At 43.4% G+C, this 14,824-nt stretch overlaps 1 long non-coding RNA gene and 1 pseudogene across 1 annotated transcript; both read right to left on the minus strand.

Annotated features, from left to right (window-relative positions):
* Window positions 1–5,225: 5,225 nt before the first annotated feature.
* LOC146632310 (uncharacterized) lies at window positions 5,226–6,170 on the minus strand. The gene is made up of 3 exons (XR_014906211.1): window positions 6,111–6,170; window positions 5,439–5,570; window positions 5,226–5,321 (listed from the first exon to the last, which is right to left on the minus strand). It is a non-coding gene; the product is annotated as an uncharacterized LOC146632310 (long non-coding RNA).
* A 643-nt stretch (window positions 6,171–6,813) lies between these two features.
* On the minus strand, window positions 6,814–14,824 carry LOC146632311 (myosin-4-like; annotated as a pseudogene).

The raw sequence follows: 14,824 nt of genomic DNA on the forward strand, positions 1-14,824 counted from the left end.
ACTGGCAATGCAACATTTTTGAACTTTGTCTAAATATTGTTCTGGTGATCGGTTACTGAAGTTCAGACATTGTGTTGGTCTTTACAATAATCTCTTTAATGCACCCTGGCACTGCAGAGGATCTGAGTTTAGCCGTGGAGAAGCTCTCATGTGTCCCTGGGATTCTGTTGCAGAAGCCTTGCAAGTCTTTCCTGTGACAAAGGAGCACAATTGGGCCTAACAGCTGCTAATCTAAGAACTTGTGAAAATGATGATACCTCACGATAGCAGAAACATGCACTGGGGTCTGGGGTTTTATGAAATCCCACACTTAATTAAATTTGCTCGGTAGCGAGAATGGACAACAGAAAGCAGAACAATGTTCATATTTATAGCACTTTAATTTCCTCTGTCCCAGAAATGCTGAATGTATCTGGTAAACACATGTCGAACAAATGTTGCTTTGAAGTTTGATCAATACAAATGCCAATCACAGAATACGTCATGCGCTATAATCAGAATTTACCTTCAAAACAAACCTCTGCGAGCAGTTTCATGCCTTGAAAAGTTCACTAATACTCTCTGCATGATAATGCTGCTGGCCAGAGTATCTCATTATCCCATTATAACAAGCCAAGGGTGAATATCTTGGTGAAGGAACTCAGTTAATGTGATGAAATTACACTTTAACGCCCCACATATAGTGTTCATAAGCAGTATTTAATATTGAACAAATGGGTTATGACAGATACTGTGTACTTAGACACATATATATGATTTTAATTAACTATATAAACATTTATCAAGAAATTCAGCTACTGTTTTATGCTTGTGGACGGATAATAAATGTGAAAAGAACGTTTAGATATGCTGACAAATAAAAAGGTAATTATATCTGCTCACAACTTTATTATTGTGTGCTATGAAAGCTTTATCACATGTTTCATGTTTTTCATTATATTCTCTTATTTTGAAGAGCGGAGGACAACTTCATTCATTTGGGAAAAGATTATAATTTTACTTTATCTACTATTGATCGTTTCAATGAAGACAAAGACATGACGGCTGTATTTTTAGACTAATGAGATTAATGAGACGAATGGCACATGATCCCAAAGAATTTCAGCAATGTCTTTGGACTGTAATTTTAGGCGCTCCAGATTTGCTGGGTTGGCAATACTGCAGCAAGGCACAGGTCATAGGTGATTGGGGGGGGTGTCCTACTATTTCTGTACAAATAGCTCACTTCACTTTTATTTATTCTCCCTTCTTTCTATTTCTATGGCTTTTTTTTACATTTCTATGAGTGTTTTTTTGTGTGAGTGTATGAAACTGTTCTTTGGAAATAAATGTGATGTCAAACCACTAAAATGACAGCAGCCTGTGTCATTTGTTGTAGGTAGTAAGTGAGTAAAGTCTGATTTTCTAACACTTTTCTAGACTTAGAACAGCCACAAAGTGCTTTAAAAAAACATCACATGTTAAAGACATGGTGGTCACACATGAATCGAGTAAAATAACACAAGAACACAAACACTGCGCCTCTCTGAAAGGTTTCAAGCCACATTTACAAGGATACCACAGAGTGACGGGTATGAAGAGAGATCGCTAAGCTGTTCTATAATTGTACAGCTAAGGTTTGAAAGTGCAATCACCCGTAGCTTTCAGCATACAGAATCACAAGAGGGCCTGGAGAATAGGGGCGGAGCGGTTCAATAATGTAGCTGCGGGGCCTTAGCCTGTAAGGCCATAAAAGGAACCAGGGAAGCCAAGGAGAAGCTTTAAAAACGGGGAGATATGTGAAGACTTCGGTATAAGCGTGAGTTAGAAGCCTTAACAGCAGCTTTTTGGTTTGGAGTCAGTTAATAAATGCTTTAGTTGGACAAGAAAACAGAGCTTTACAATAATCTAAGCAGGAGGAAATGAAAGCATAGACAGGTATCACATAGTGATGGATTAATGTCATCTTTGGGTCGAATTTAAAAATCTCAACACATTCACTTTATTTTCCGTTCCACATAAAAAACAACAATAACAGTACAATTCAAAATTAACGCTACTTTCAGCTGCTCCCTTGTCACCACCACAGCAGGTAACGTGTTTGATTGTTACACCAAATGTCCTTTTAAGACTCAATCCCAAAGGACATGCGTGTCACCAGCTGGAACTAAACCAGTAACCTTTCGCTTGCTAAGCAACGGGTAAATGTGTGGCACCACACTAGTAAGAGTGAAATTCAGTCATTAATAATTAAAACAGCAAGCATTAATTAAAGGTCAAAAACAGTTGCTGTGACATTTATACTCTCTGGACATCAGACCAGAAAGCTGTGTGTTACCTGATGAGACTTTTAACCCTCTCAGGCTCAAATTGAACTTTTTGTTGCTAATGCACAACCAAGTCCTGCAGTGGTACTTCTGAGTAAAAAAAACTCATAAAATATGTATGTGGGGTAATCAGGTTGTTAGTTTTTAACTGTTGCAAATCGGCAACGCCTGCCTCGAGAGGGTTAAGGAGGGGAAACAGTGTCAGGTTTCTACTAATTCCCTACTGACAGACCTTTAACACACTCTGAGGCGTAACTTCAACATTTCTAACCAATACGTAAGGGTCAAAGCACACTCATGAAGCTACCCAGTGCCCAATATTTTGTTTTGCAGAGGCTCAGATGTAATATTTTGTGTAGCTATGATTACTCTAGGTATGATAATCTGATGAGAGATGTGTCAGTGGGCTTGAGCTTTCTAGAGACTGACATGAAATCTCATGTTATGAGTGGAGCAACATCAAAAAGATAGAAAATATGTCTGCTGCCTGCTTTTGTTGGGGTGCTCGTTAACTCACGGGCCACAAGGCTAATGCAGCGGCCTGGTACTGAATCTACGCTGAGGTCTTCCTCATCAATAAAGGCTAAGAAGCCCCACACTCTGCCCTGACTGCTTCTTTTGTATGCTTTAATTTTAAAAACAGGGAAAACACAGTAGAACCAGACATGAATGCAATATACCAAGGGGACCAACTGGTATATATGTACAGGTTTACACAGGATCGTTTGCGGTGTGTTTGAGGACACACACACACACACACACACACACCTGGCCCATCATTTGTATTTTACACTCTCATTTTAGAGCCCCATTTCGTGTAGCATCTTCACTTCACTGACTGTTTTTCTCCATATCAGATTGCATTGCTGGATTTTTGACACTGTACTGAGTCAACGGGGGTTCGGATGCAACCCTCTCATCTCGCTTTATCCTGCGGCTGAAAGTCAACCATTCAAAGGCAGACAGCTTTGTCTTAAGGCCGAGCCACTGCTGTTGACAAGTTAACTGTCTGTGTCTGAGCGAAGGAACGTCTTTGACAGCAGTACATCACCGTTTCTAGTTCCTCTCGTGCCATCGCTACGCGCCTTTGAAGACCTTGACATTGTACTTCCTAACGTGTCACGGTGCATTTGTCTTCAGGACAATAAACTTTCCATCGTCTGATCCACGGGTAACAGGTGATTAGATTTGTGTCTCTAGGTTTCTCAGGGCAAGCACTTGTGTTGTCTCGAGGGCAAGGATTTATTTTTAAACCCTTTCTTAAAATGGTCTTGTTGTGCTGCGTGCCCTGACAGATGAACTAAAGACAAGGAGCGGCTTGTAGCTTGACCTTCTCTTAAGTCCAGTATTTGTTCCCCATATGCGACAAGGAGAGGATCGTGTTATACGACGTGTAGTAGTTTGCATTCTTTCCTTGTTGAAAGATGACACTGAAGAAGCAAAGAAGGGAAGAGGGCATTAGGAGCCAAATATTGAGGACTTGACACTCGACAAAATAGGCCTAAATATTCAATAGAAATGTGATACTCGACCTCTTGTGCTCCTGGGTGTGCTTATTTGGAAGAAACACAAATATAGCTGTCTCCTCAGCAATGCTCTCAGAGCTCAGTCATTTGTTACAGCTTCAAGTCTTATTGTGGAACGACCTTTGATATGAAACAACTGCCTCCTTGGTGGCCTGAGCCTCCCGAAGGATGCAAGAGCGCTTACTGAAAGGGTATTAAAATGTGAGTCCAGATTTAAATAGAAAATGCAAAGAAAAGTAATTTTTTCTATAGTTGCTTTTAAAGGTTTTCAGCATCTATGGGTCCATGTTGTGTTTATATGAAATGAAAATGTATTAGCTTCTAGCAGAAGAAGCTAAGAGATGTGAGGTGATATCAGATAAATAAACACATTTAAAGGAAGACTAATTGGACTATTAATTAAAAAAAGACAATATAATCAATTAGTTTTGCTCAACTTATCATTTCTAGTTTCTCAACTAGTTTTAGTCTGATTATCTTATTTTATTCAGCTTTATGACTCCAGGCTGATTTCAGTTCAATCTAAGCCTATCTAATATTAATCTCAGGTCGTTTCCCATTACCAGTGGAGTCACTATTCAATGTTCATAAAACCACTTCCCAAAGGAGGATGTCTGAGATTCACGTCAAAACAAAGATATTTAAAATCAGACACCTGCAGTAACATCCACATTAAATATCTTGTTTTTCCTCACTCTGCTTTAATAAAATATTACAATATTACTTTAGCTTTTCTGTACTTTGCTAGCTTTCCAGAATACTTCAGGTTTCTATTGGGTTTTCCATGATTTTCTTTTTATTAAAATAAAAAGCAATAATTTGAGATGTAGTGACGGTGAATGCCAAGACACTGCTCGGGTTTAAGCATGAGGAGGAGTGTTGCTGCAGGTTGTGGGTCACTGATGGGTCTATTTTCATCACACAACGTCGTGACATGGTGCAACATATGTGCTGGAGCACATAGAAAAACTGTAAGGTCACTACACTGTCAGTAACATTATCACCAAAGGGAACAGATTTACAGTTATCATAGCCTAAAGAACTTCTATGTGATAACAGGTGACAGTTGACAACCAGGTTATTGCGAGTGATGAAGCTGTGCAGCCCACATTTAGACCACCACACACATAAAAGAGCATTTCAGTTCACTGTTATTAGGTTCTATATGTATTGTTTAACTTGTGCAGAGGTGCACCAAGTGTAAGTACACTTTTAAATCCTGACGCATTTTGAGAAATGCGTTTGGAGCTCTCGAGCACTCCTACAAATATTTAAAAAAAATAACTGTTTAACTTTGATGACCGTAATGTCTCTGAATAACTAGCTTCATGTCTACTTCTTTTGAGTTAAGCATTATTTAAAGCATACGACATATAAAGATATTCAACTGCTTGTGTGTTTATTTCTTGTCACGTAGTTGGTACATCAGACAAAAAAGCTCATATTGTGTGATTTCATCCAGACTGCGGTTCATTCATGTCTCCTTGACCTTCAACACAAAAGAGAGAGCAACAAATTAATGTCAAATGGTTCTGTTAAGAGATGCACCACCTTTGCAGAGTACCTTGCTCTTGACGATAAAACAGAATTAACAAAATTATTTTACCCTGACAATTTCACGGCTCTTTGCTCTCAGCTTGTTGACCTGCAACTCTGCGATGTCAGCGCGCTCCTGAGCTTCCTCAAGCTCATGCTGAACCTTCCTGTTCCTGGCCATGTCAGTGTTGGCTTGCTCCTTCTGAAAAGTAGAAGTTAAGGCAATGACGTCACTCATCAGTAAAAAATAACTTTCATTAAATCTCTTGATGCACGCTCAGTAATCCAGGTAAGGAAATTTAATCTGTTTATCTGGACGCTTCTGGAGTTTTTAGTGGGAGAAACGTTCCAGATGAACAACTTTCAGTCAACTTTCTGTGAACCATCGTAAAATAATTCTGCTTCCTGCTTTAAGTACACTGCTGTCAACAGGGTCAGAAGTAAAGGTGTTACTTTGTCATGACTATCTGCTTTGCATGTGTTGAATATTTCACACTCACAGCTTTCTCAGACAGACAGCTGCAGCTTCAAGATCTTGAAGTCCGGTCTTCTTGTCCTACTCAGCCTAAAGACAGCAGAGTCTGTCTGAAACTACCACTACAGAGACCTACTTCTCTATCTGATTCATGAACGTCTTCAAAACAACTTCAGAGCACACAACACGCTCATCTTCCACAGTGAATCCACTTCAGACGCACACGAGGGACAACAACAAACAAATATGCACCAAACACTCACTTACAACATACTGCAGACTATGTGAAGGGGATGTTTCAGCGCAGCGCAATCACCGGCATCTCTATCAACCACACAATTAGCATAGATATAAACACATAACTGTGTGTATTTATAGTTGCAACCAGAGAGTTTAGTTTCAGCGGTGGTGTACTCTTTATCACATCAGTTCGTCAACTACTGTTGGAGCCACAGACTCTTCATATAATGGAGATTATTGCCCTCTAGGGGTGTAATGCATATTCTACACCCAGCTTTTTCTTGGCAGCACAAATTATAAAACTATACGTGATGATTACTCATCGCTTCCTTATTTAATTAAAATTTTGGGATTTTATGCCAGAAAAAGCATTTCTGTTTTGTTGCATCCTACCTGATAAGTCAGCTCCTTCACTTTAGGTTCATACTTGACACCCTTCACAGCCACAGATCCACGTTTCTGCTCCACCTAAACCTCCGCCTCCAGACCCCGAACCTTTCCAGCCACAAGCCCAGATGTTTTTTATGGTTAAAAAAAAGTGATATAACATTTTATGAACTTTTTTCCTACACAAAACAGTTCAGTGAAATAAACAGAGCCCACCTTTAGTTTTAAGTTTGTTTGGGGTACCACTTCTACAACTTTTATCAAAGTAGTTCCTTAAATGATCTCATGTTACTGAAACCAACAACAAAACACTTTTTTTTCTGCAGCAAACAAACTCTCACCTCTAGTCTCTGGAGATGCTTCTTGCCACCTTTAGTGGAAGATCCATGATGGTTTCGTGGGCCAGTTTCAGATTTCCCTCGAGGTTTCTTTTAGCTCGCTCAAGATCCATACGGAGCTTCCTTTCTTGCTCCAGTGTACCTTCAATCTTGTGCATTCACGCACACAGTAATTAGTGCCAGCTTCAATATATAAAAACTTAGTGCTGCACTTGTGATAATTCAAACAAATTTAGAAACTCACATCGTCCACTTGCTGTTCCAGCTTGGTCTTGACCTTCGTCAGGCTGTTAACTTTGTCTTCCTCTGCCTGCAGGTCATCGAGGACCTGCTGTTGGGCCTTTTGGAGGGCTTCCTTTTTTTTGCTCAGCTTGGCAATGGACACATCTTGAGCAGACTTTTAACCTAAAATGTTAAGTGAATAAAATCATTACAGCATGCAGTTCCCACTAAACAACTGAAACGAGGCACAAACCTTGTTCTCGGTGGCATGTTTCTCCTTTTCCACTTTGGCCAGGGTCAGCTCCAAGTCATCAATATCCTTCTTCAGCACAGAGCACTCGTCCTCCAACTTCCTCTTCTTGTCAGTCAGCTCAGCGTTCATTTCCTCCTCATCCTCCAGTCTTTTGGCTGTCTCTTTAAGTTTGACCCTGAGTTGGATCTTTCCTTTAATGAGCCCCTCACACCTTTCCTCTGCATCAGCGAGGGTTTCACCCTTCTGTAAATGCAAAAAGGAAATGATACAGTCAGCTGTAAATAATCAAGTTACAGACAAATGGAGGTTCCAGTTCTCTTTAACATACACTCTGAATTTGGATCTGCAAGTCATTCTTCTCCTGTACGAGAGTAACCATCTTTTCCTCCAGTTTTTTCCTCTTAGCCAGAGCCTTTGCTGGGTCCTCCTTGGTCTTTTCAAAGTCCACTTTCGTCGTGCCATCTCTGCCTCTGCGCTCCCGAGAAGTGGCCTTATTCTAAAGTATAGCTTCATCCAAGGCCAGGTTTTGACATTCATGAATGCACGGATGTTGTACTGGATGGTGTAAATGGATTCTCTGTGGAGACAGAGTACAGGACATTTTTCTTTCATTGCTCAAACTGAATAGAAAAAGGTTACTGCTGTCTCCCAGATTCTAAAAAAAGAAAACTGCACTGCAATCGTTTCTTAACTCAAAAAATACATTTTGCGAGAACATTAAGTTCAGCATCTTCCTGTTCAATAACATGTCCCTAGAGGCCTCCGGCACTCTGACACACAGCTTTGTTGTCTATTAAAGACCTTAAACTATGTGACTAAGAATAAGTCTGAATAATGCAGAAGCTCTGACAAATCCTGCATTTACCATGTGGTAGCCTAACAAGATGCTTTTATCTACCATAAAACTGAAGGAGTTACAGTCAGCTGTTGTACATTACCCATGACATTGTCAACATTTTTCATTACATTTTTGGGTTCAGTCAATGTAAAGTCAAACTGAGTTTAGGAGGTGGAGAGCCCTGAGACAAAAAAGTAAAAGTGACAGGCTGGAACTAATGTTTATGAGCGACACCATTGTTTGTTGTTGGTCTGCATATGGTACACTGTTAATGCTTGCATATGGTTAAATGCAAGAAAAACTGGTCATAAATGCTATTGTTTACTGTTTAAGTTCTAATGCAGATTAGCCATTTGATTTAGCACTTTTAAAAAAGCAAGATCTTTTAATCTTGTGTTCAATCACATAATTACATAATTTGAATTACATAATTTGAGCATTTAAAAATACTCAAGTAAATATTGTGCTACAAAGCTTATGCACTGCTACTGTTAAAAAAGGTTTGGATTGGTTAATGTTCGCAGATGTGTGAAAACAAACGTAATTTGTATTTTGGTTTTTTGGTTTGTATTTAAAGGTTTTTCACCTGTGGCTGACTATGGCCGAAAAGAAGAAAAAAGGGAAACAAAAGATCTGCCTGGTCATTGAGTGAAATCCAGTTAAACACCTGTGGTAGATGCATCAATCCCTTTCAAGCGGGGAAGCTGCACAAACATAAAGAGCTTGACAATCAAGGTTAAGCAAAAACTTATTTAAAATGTTTCCATTATTATATCAAATATGATCTATTTTGATACTTTGAAAAGAAAAAAAGTTGGATTTTGTGATTGTTCCAGCATTAAGAGCCTGCTGGACTGAACTATGTAACTAGGAAATAGCGACTTTTTATGGCAATCACACCAAAATACTTAGCTTTCACAGACTAATGAAAAATTAAATTTTCCCTGAATTATTCAGAGCAGAAGTACTTTCTGTACATTAATCAAAGTCTCCACCTGCAGTGATATTAAACCAGGGACCTACCTGGTGTTTTAGTTTCATTGGGAATCAAGCAGCACACAAAATGTGGGTGCATGCTCATTAAAGTTCATCATTTAAGTATTTAAGAAAATGAATATTACCCTGAAAAGAGCCGACACTGTCTGGAAGGAACTGCCCTTCTTCTTGCCACCACCCACATAGCAAAATTGGTGTGGCCCAGATCTGGCCCACACAACGTGCTTACACATGGCCCACATACCGCAAAGAATGACGGCCCTTTGGTGGCCCAGATCTGGTTTGCCAGAGGTGGCCCACACATGGGCCACCACAAGGCAGTTGCAGACACACTGGTGGTCCTGTGCTGGCCCAGAACAGTTTCAGCTCTGGCCCCAGATGTCAGCCTAATGTGTACCTTAATCAAGCCATGTAATAACAACATGTGCCGGAACATAATAGTGCAAAAGTAACATGACGAAACTCTGTTCAGACAGTGATTCTTAAATAGCACTTTTCTACTCTCCCGGATTACCTAAAGTGTTCTATACGACATGCCACATTCACACATCTTCTCTGAACTGAGTGCTTCCTAACTACATTCATACACATTCACACTCTTGACATGCTGACTGGAGGGATCAAACCACTACCATGGCAGTATAGTATTGCAACATGGCAGTTGGGTCTTCTACCTAAAATAGGAAAATAGGAACATAAATAGTGTCATCATTGCCAGACCTGGCCCACATCTGGTTGACATACACCCTGCCAACACACCAGTCAGTCAGAAGTGCCAGCTTGATGCTGGATCCAGGCCAGACCTGTTGTCTGTGAGCCTGGGCCACATAAACCAAACCACAATCGGGCCAGATGTGGCATGCCATCACATAAACAGTGTCATCTATGCCAGGCCTGGCCCATATCTGGATGACATACCACGTACCATGCCAGAAGTCAGCCAGCAGTGCCGGCTTGACACCAGATCCAGGCCAGACCTGTCTGCTATGTGGGCAGCCTTTTTTCCACCTTTTGGACCTGTAAAGCGCATTTTGCAAACTGATTTGTAAATAATGCGAAGCAATAAATGCAATAGTCTTTCCGCATACCTTAAATTTTGTAGATACATGAGTTTATATAAAAAAACACTACCTTCTGTCTACACATGAGGTGCAAACAGCAAGGCCAGCAGCTTTGTGAAAGACGTCTGCTGTACCACAGAGTCGTTCAGAGGGTCTTTGTTCTTCTCCAGCCAGCCAATGACATTGTATTCAACATTACCAGCATAGTGCACCAGGGAGAAGTGGGCCTCAGCTTTGCCTTTGGCAGGCTTTGGTTTCTGGAAGGGGGAACTTTTGCCAGCATGCTGGTCATAGAGTTTGCTCTTGACGGTCATGTCTGTTGCCTTGGAGAACATGCACCCCAACATGCATCCTCTTCAAGGATGGAGAAGATACCCATCGGCTGCCGTGATGAAAGAAGCAGTAAAAAAACAAAACAACTTAAATTTGTTTTCTACTGTTTTCTATGCAAATGGACAGCACACGGCTCACCTTCTCAATAAGCTCAATGCAGGCAGCCAAGTCCATACCAAAGTCAGTGCACTCCCATTCAATGCCCTCTTTCTTGTACTCTTCTTGCTCCAGGACAAACATGTGATGGTTGAAAAACTGTTGCAGTTTTTCATTAGTGAATTTGATGCACAGCTGTTCCAGGCTGTTGAACTGAAAAGGGGGAAAAGTGTCAAAGATTGTGTGTTGCTGTTGTGTAAAGTATGAAGAAATGACGTTTGTACTTTACTTACTTTACATGAACATGAACGTAAGACTATGCAGTGTTAGTTCTGCATACTTACATCAAAGATTTCAAACCCAGTGATGTCCAGGACAGATATGAAAAAAATCTTGGCTGCTTTGTATCCAGAATGTCATTGAGTCTGACAACCATCCACAAGAACATTTTCTCATAGACAGCCTTGGACAGAGCCATCACTCTATTATTAACCTAAGAAATAAGAGTTTGGGTTCTGATTATACCACAGAAAAAATATATAAATTACTGTTTGCTCATAGACTACTTTTTAATTACTTGTGGCACAGTTTGACCTTTGACCACCATTTCATTGCCAATCTGTACTCTTGGTTAACAGAAAGCCTTCAGCATATTGGGAGAGTTCAGGCCCGTGAGGTAGGTATGTATCAGCCTCTGATGAAAACAAAAAACAAAAACAAAAAAAGAGAAGAGGGAAGATGTTTTAGAAATGACTAAGTTTGAAATGAATGAAATAAAATGACAACAAAGGATCATGCATGTTCTGGGTCTGCCTCTGGTTGTCTTGTATTTGTGTATTCCCAAAATACAGGACAGTTCACAGTAAGTTTTCTTTCTCCAGAGGAGTTGCAAATGGCCCTTTATAAAGTCAAGGACCAGCAGCTCTACTCTGAGCTCCTTATAGTTTCCTAAAACCTTTAACTAGTGTTACATGTCGGCCAAGACACCTGAAAACAATCAGGACACCCCAAACATTACAATGCAATAATTCTCCACCATGGAAACAGGATCAAATGTGTACACAATACAAGATATATAAGTAGATTCATATTGGGAAGTATAAAACTGAATAATAACTAATTTTTACAATTTTTTAAATTTACAGTGGCCCTGAGACATCAAAACACAATTTTACCTTCAGCGCACTCGCTCAGCCTGCTATTCTCACTCCTTCTGCTTGAACTTCATCTTTCTGCGATGCATCACAGACCCAGTCAGCTTGTAAATACTTATCTTTTTCTCTGCATTGAAACCCAAGATGTCAATGGTGGTCTAAGGAAAGAATCGACAAAAACACAGATTTTACAGGTGTTACTTACATTATCTACGATACCTGATTCTTCATCAAACAAATTTGTTCTCAAATTCATCAGTAAGAAATGAGAAGCTTACATTTTTCAATTCCTGATTTTACAGCCAGAAGCACACAAAGACAACAGGGTTTCCTTCTCAGTTTAGCTATTAACCTTAATATTTTACAGCAATGAAGTGGAAAAAAAGACTATCAGCCCACAGTGAATACAGAGATGAGTTATCATTCCTAACTGTTTTAGTATTACCATAAGCCTCCAGAAGTGGGTTGGCTGCAATGATTTGATCCTCCAGCGACCTCCTAAAATGATGATATCCAACTTGTTTGTGTTTTTCATTTTAAATTGGCAAGTGTATCACGGCGAAGGAGGCGACGTGGAAACAGTTCTGGGGGCCGGCCGTGCGGAAGGCAACGGCGGAGACGTGGAAACAGTTCAGGAGGCCGGCCGCGCGCAAGGCAACGGCGGCGGCGAAGGAGGCGACGTGGAAACAGTTCTGGGGGCCGGCCGCGCGCAAGGCAACGGCAGCGGCGGCCCTCCAGTCCCAGGCGTGCTGGCCATGGCCTGGTGGGCACAGGACCAGACGAGGCAGGACCAGACGAGGATGCAGAGGCTGGACCAGACGAGGCAGGACCAGACGAGGATGCGGAGGCTGGACCAGACGAGGCAGGACCAGACGAGGATGCGGAGGCTGGACCAGACGAGGCAGGACCAGGCGAGGATGAAGACACGGAGGCTGGACCAGGCGAGGATGAAGACACGGAGGCTGGACCAGGCGAGGATGAAGACACGGAGGCTGGACCAGGTGAAGCGGATGAAGCCGAAGCATGCGCTGGACCAGGCGACGCTGAGGATGCTGAATCCGGACCAGGCGACGGCGTGGAGGATGCAGCAGAGGCCGGGCCAGGCAACGGCGTGGAGGATGCAGACGGAGGCGCTGCAGCAGGTGGCGGCATGGATGAAACCGCTGCTGCAAGCGCGGATGAGGCTGCTGGTGGAGCAGCTGGAGGCTGGATGGGCTCCTCGGGCCCCCCAACTGACGAGAAAGGAGGCTGGACGGGCTCCTCGGGCCCCCCAGCAAAAACAGTCTCAGAACCAGTGGGCACTGGAGCCCCTGGCAGGAACGCAACAGAACCAGCAGGCGCGGAGGCCTCTGGCAGGAACGCAACAGAACCAGCAGGCGCGGGGGCCTCTGGCAGGAACGCAACAGAACCAGCAGGCGCGGGGGCCTCTGGCAGGAACGCAACAGAACCAGCAGGCGCGGGGGCCTCTGGCAGGAACGCAACAGAACCAGCAGGCACACGGGCCTCTGGCAGGAACGCAACAGAACCAGCAGGCACACGGGCCTCTGGCAGGAACGCAACAGAACCAGCAGGCACACGGGCCTCTGGCAAACACATGGCAGACTGCAGCTGCACAGAGCATTGAGTCTGCTCAGGCAGCGACGGCCGGGTGCGGTCCTCAGCTGGCTTCTTAACCGCCAGGGGTCCAGAGTCTGCTGGGGGCTGAAACCCAGCCTCTGGGGAGGCCCTGGAGTGAATCTCAGTCACAGAGCTGGCCAGCTTTTGAGGACTGATAACAATATTGTTTGGTTTGTCTCTCTGATTAGAATTCAAGGTTGTGGAACAGTTCTGTAAGGGTTGGATAGACATAGCTTGCTGTACCGGAGGTGTAGGTGAAGATGATGGCTGTATAGGTGGCTGAGCTGAGGGCAACTGAGGAAAAGGTCGGGAAAATGATGGTTGTGAAGTTTGAAACCGAGCTGACGATAAGGCTGATGATTCCTCTACCAATTGAGCTATTGACTGGGCTAAGGATTGAAATAAGGTTTGTAGTAAGTCAGGCTGTGGATGTGACTGTGCTATGGGAAGCGAGGCTGAATGTGGTGGAGGTGGCGACTGAGCCTCGGGCCGGGCGGCTAACAGAGCCTCGGGCCGGGCGGCTAACAGAGCCTCGGGCCGGGCGGCTAACAGAGCCTCGGGCCGGGCGGCTAACAGAGCCTCGGGCCGGGCGGCTAACAGAGCTTGGGGCGAAAATGGTGGTGGTGGAGTTGGTGTCTGGGCTACAGGCGGCTTCTGAGCAGGGAACACAGGACACTGAGCTACAGGTGGCTGCTGAGCAGGTGACACTGGAGACTGAGCTACAGACGGCTGCTGAGCAGGGGACTGAGCTGAAAGCGGACGGGCAGCTGACTTAATAAACATAGCTCCAGAATAAACAGTTCCAGATGAAACAGTCTTAACTCCTGGGTCCGAGGGAGCATCAGAAGCACAGTCTTTTGAACCAAAGTGGAAACGATCGCTCTCAAAATGAATACTGTCATTTTCTGGAACAGGAGGAATAGAGGATCTAGAGTTCATGAAGCTGACGTTAGCGGCCTTTGGGGAAACGGTACGTTTATCCCTCGACACAGAAGGCGAATGTAGGGGGACTTTGTCACTCACCCTAGGCGGTTGGTCGAGAAGAGTCCCAGGCTCCTGCCGGAGCCGTGAGTGCTGGCGGCACGTTCGCCGCTTCCAAGTTGAAGAGGGAGAAGGGCTGGCTGAAGGTGATGTGGGAAAACTCGGCTGCAGTTGCTCCTGCTGCGGTGTGGAAATGTTGGGTGCACTGGGGGGAACAATGATAATCCCCAGCATTTTATAAAATGCCTGTGCTGGCGTGAGCTGATTGCTTGCAGGCTCGTAGTAATCCTCCCGGGACCGGCTGGAGCGTTTTCTGCGAGACCTGGGCGTCCGCGGAGAGGAAGCAGGTGAGTGGACCGAAGGGTAAGCAGCTAGTGAGGAACGGCAGCACGGAGGCCCTCCAAGCGCTAGCCGAGTCCCGTCAAAACGGGAGCTGCGCTTCCACGGTGAGTCCGCTGGATCCAT

This window comes from Diplotaxodon limnothrissa, linkage group LG5 (assembly GCF_057381915.1).
Source record: "Diplotaxodon limnothrissa isolate DT_005_m linkage group LG5, D_limnothrissa_male_GT1.1, whole genome shotgun sequence".
NCBI lineage: Eukaryota > Metazoa > Chordata > Actinopteri > Cichliformes > Cichlidae > Diplotaxodon > Diplotaxodon limnothrissa.